Below are 4,340 nucleotides of genomic sequence, written 5' to 3' on the forward strand. Positions count from 1 at the left end.
CACTAGTTGGGACATCTCATCTCTGGTGATCGTTTTCTTTATTTTCATGAACTGTAGGTTTGATCAAGTAGAGTTAGTATAAATTATACCAAGTCAGTGGCTAGTGCTTTTCGCGTGCTCCGATTTGCGGCTTCTCAACCTTCAGATAATATTTGCCGTTCACCTTCCGGCAATAGAAAGATTTAGAATCGCGTTTACGGCAAGCGACAAACGGGAGATTCGCGTTTTTGTTTTCTCGACAAAATGAGTACATAGATGAAAGTAGTGCACGACATTTCTGGCTTTTGATGCTAACGCAAAAGTACTACAATTTTACTGAGAAACTGAAAACAGCAAGCGGCAGATGTAGGGTAAACATGGTCACGTAGTCATTTTTGTCGGTTGCCGTTAACGTAATTCTAAATCTCTTTAATGATTCAGTGTTCAAACTGTTTGAGCTTGCTTGAGTGTTCGTGTTGGTGTATGACTGTTTTCAAACGAGATTGTGAGCGAACCATCGTGATTGATGAGATGCACAAAAATCTGAAAGCACTCAAAGTTGGACTCAAAGTTGGACCTCGGTCCAGAAAAGTGAAACGTTTTTACTCTCTTAACTCTCGTTAACTTTGACCTTAGGTTTCCAGCTGGTAATTAGCCACGATTAATAATACTCCCATACATTTGTGTACATTAGAAACGAATATTCCAAACTTCTTTTTAAAGCGGAAGAGTTAGATGAAGGTCTGCCACAGTAGTGATAGCACTCATCTCCCACCAGTGTGTCCTGTGTTCGAATACTGGACTCGGCGTCAACTCTGGATTGACTTTAGAACTGGTTATTGACTCGAGCTTCAATTTCCAAATAAACCTCACAGTTGCTGAGCCATTGTGCGAAGACTGACTTTTTCAATTCGTAAAATTCCTCACATTGGACACTGACCTAATCCTTGCGACACTTTTCCGATCTCCTTTCTACTGTTTATAAAGTCACATTTTCGTTTAATTAACACCTTTGACTGAAAACTCAGTACTAACTGACTTGACAGAAATGAGGTCATACTTTTTATAATCTTCCTCTTTAACGCCCACAGTCCTGAAATATTTTCTACAGTTTCGTGTTTGTTTTCAGAGAATACAGTATCACTGGCATACTTTCCTGACGCTCTATTCTTACCTACAAAGGTTATCTAGACTAACTAATCGAATAGTGATTTTGTACTAATCGCTTGTCACTGTAGCACTTACGTAGATTTCCGGGGTTCTCTTGGCTCCTGGCTTTTTTTCAAGGGCGTTTTCTATTCAACCAAAAACTTTTCCCATATATCTTGGATGAGGAATCGAATGGAACTGAATTTTTTCGGAAAAAAAAACTGGGCATACTTCGCGAGATTATCCCAACTTTCCGGAAAATTTCGTTCCATTTGCCCATTCCTTTGGGGGTCCAGATTTTCCGGCGTAAATCGATTACGTTTTATTTCGGTTTGGACAGGAAATTTGGAAATGGAGTTGGTTTGCATTTGTCCCAAATCTCAAACTGGGACGTTTGACCGAATGGAAAGCGCCTCTGGAAGGGGGGAGGGGGGTTAAAAGCTACACAGTTTAGTCTACAGTTTGACTCCAGGTTCAAAGTCTAAAGGGTACTATAGGTGGTTCGCATTGCCGTCATGTTGGTGGACAAAACAAAAGAAAATTTGTTCACAAAGTTTGCATAAGAATGGCAGTGAACTCCCAGAGGAGAAAAATCTTATTGTTCCTGTCCACCAACATGGCCGCCATGACGTTACATGAAAACCATCAATTAAAGAACGTTACTGACTAGTAATTTCCTGTGGTACTTTTCGATTGAAATGAAATTTGTAACTATTTAATAAAGGATGATTTCCAACGAAAACTTGATTGAGGAAATTTTTGTCACGTTTGAAATGACACTACAGAGCGATTTAGAATCGCGTTTACGGCAAACGGCAGAAATGATCACGTGACCATGTATCCTATATTTGCCGCTCGCTGTTTTCAGTTTCTTGCTAAAATTGAGTAGTTTTGGGTTAGCATCAAATACCAAAATTATTTTGCGATATTATCATGTCCGTACTCATTTTTTCAAGTAAACATAAACGCGAGTTTGCCGTAAACGCGATTCTAAATCTCTCTTACGGGGCTATGAATCGTAGGTGTGTGTATGTGTTTTTTTAAGCCAATTGAAAGTCCGGCGGCCTGATCTCCGGCCTAGTTCCCAGTAGGCTTTGGCGCGGGGCCGAATGTACGTCACCCGTTGAGATGATCGGAAAGGTCGTGCTCGGTTCCAAGCCTCAGACATTCAGCTCGGCTCGCTCAGTAAGCGCGTTTACTCCTGGGAACGAGGCTGAGTTTCATCAAGTCAGGCCTATACTCACCATGTCAATCAAAACTCAAAATCAGATTCGTGCTCCAATACTGTGGGGCAGACGAATCGGGGGTGTAGACTGGCATAGATGGGTTCACATTAAAGATTCAAATGCACTTGAGGGTCAGGTGTACTTGAAATGCACTTAGGTTTTCGTCAAAAACAAGGGATTCACACTTGGCAGTTCAAGTGCACTTGCGGCAGCATCCGAGTGGTGAGGTTGAAAGGAATAAACTGCACTTGCCGCAAGGCAAAAAGTGCTGCGAAGGAGTATTTCTTTGAGGAATCCACAAGGTATCACCAAGCTCCTCAGAGCGTCCGAACTAGTAATCGTAAGATCATAGGTTCAACTCCCTTTGGGAGAACTTGGATTTCTTTTTACCGAGTCTGCTGGTGTCAGTGACAGAATACATCACTATCAAATATGTTTAAATATCAAACTCTCTAATAGCTATACACCGCTAATTGTGGGCACTGTAACAAAATAGAATTAAAGAAAATATGAGTGCAATAGTCTTTGAATTTCATTTTGAAAGTTTTGCACGAAGCCTCACTGTCAAGCAACGTTAGCAAGCGGTGCAAACAAACAAAAAAGTCCATTTTTAATTTTACCAATTTTATTACGTACGATACTCGGAGGATACCAGCTGGGTCTAGCCGTTTAAGTCTGGTTGAATTTCTGGACTGCAAAACGGCCATTTTTCTGTTGAATATCCTGGAGGGAGTCGCGAATCGCCGAAAGGGTGAATTCTTCACGCTTCAAGGGTCACTGCACGCTGTTCGCTCAAGGCTTTTCGTTACGCGAAGAACACAGTTTCCGATCGACGGGTACTCCAGATTTCAAGTGACGGGGATGATCGAATGGGGGCAAAAATCAAAACCCCCCCAAAACAACAAAACCAAAAAATATCCCTGGACCAGCAAACAGGTGAAAAACAAGTTTGGTTGTACTTTATTCGCAGAACTACACGGCCGGGATACGTAAGCACTACCACGAATCTTCAGATTGTTTTGAATGCCCAAAAATATCCCTTCTTAAATCAAGCCACCCAAAAAATACTTGCCAAATTTTCCTACCCAAAAAATCCCGGAATCGAAAATTTCAAACCCAAAACAATCCTTCGATCATCCCCGCCATTTGAAATCTGGAGTACACTGTACTCTCAGTATACATGGTTTATACAACCGACTACTTACTTTGAACAATAAATGGGCAAACATTTTTTTCGGCGAGGCTCAATTTTGGTTATTATTTTAGTTTTCATGACATTGAGGGGAGGTGGACTTCCGCTGTACTGGTCTGTACAAATCGAGAATACTGGAAAGCGTTATGCGTTATACTGTTGCGTGACTTCTTGTTGCGGTTTTTATCAGCAATTTGAAAATGGCCGACAGAGCACCACAGTTTCAGCGCGCTCGACGCTATGTGCAATTTTTGACGTTAGTAACAGTCTTAACTTACAATGTATTAACGAGACAGCTACGTTCGCCAGCAAGAGGTTATTTGTCTTGCCGTGAACTAGGAAGAAATGTGGATTCCATGGTGAAAGAGCGAACGATGTAAAAATGTCATTTGAAGGTAGAGGTTAACCTTCACTGGTGAGAAGGAAATCGTAGCAGTACATTGTTCAGATGGAAGGAATACGAGGGTTTCCCTGTTCAGAGTTCATCAAATTATCCCAGGTTGGTAGTCGTAAGTAATCAGCTAGCCTATTTTTGTTATTTGCGTGGTAAAATGACATATTGATCAGCATTTCCACGAAGAAACTAGCCTGCAATGCAGGCGTATTTTTGGAGCGGGAGCGCTGAATAATCCTTCGTTGCTGTCACCTTGGGCGAGGAAGCGCGAGAGGGCTGGAGCGAGTCAAAAGTGACCCTAAGGGAGAGGACCCCCCTCCCCCTCCCCCTCCCCCCCCTCCCCCTCAGCCTCCTTCAAATACGCGAACTAAATTTATTACTCAGCGCTCGCCCATGAAAA

This window comes from Pavona decussata, unplaced genomic scaffold, assembly GCF_977016875.1.
Source record: "Pavona decussata unplaced genomic scaffold, jaPavDecu1.1 SCAFFOLD_59, whole genome shotgun sequence".
Classification (NCBI taxonomy): domain Eukaryota; kingdom Metazoa; phylum Cnidaria; class Anthozoa; order Scleractinia; family Agariciidae; genus Pavona; species Pavona decussata.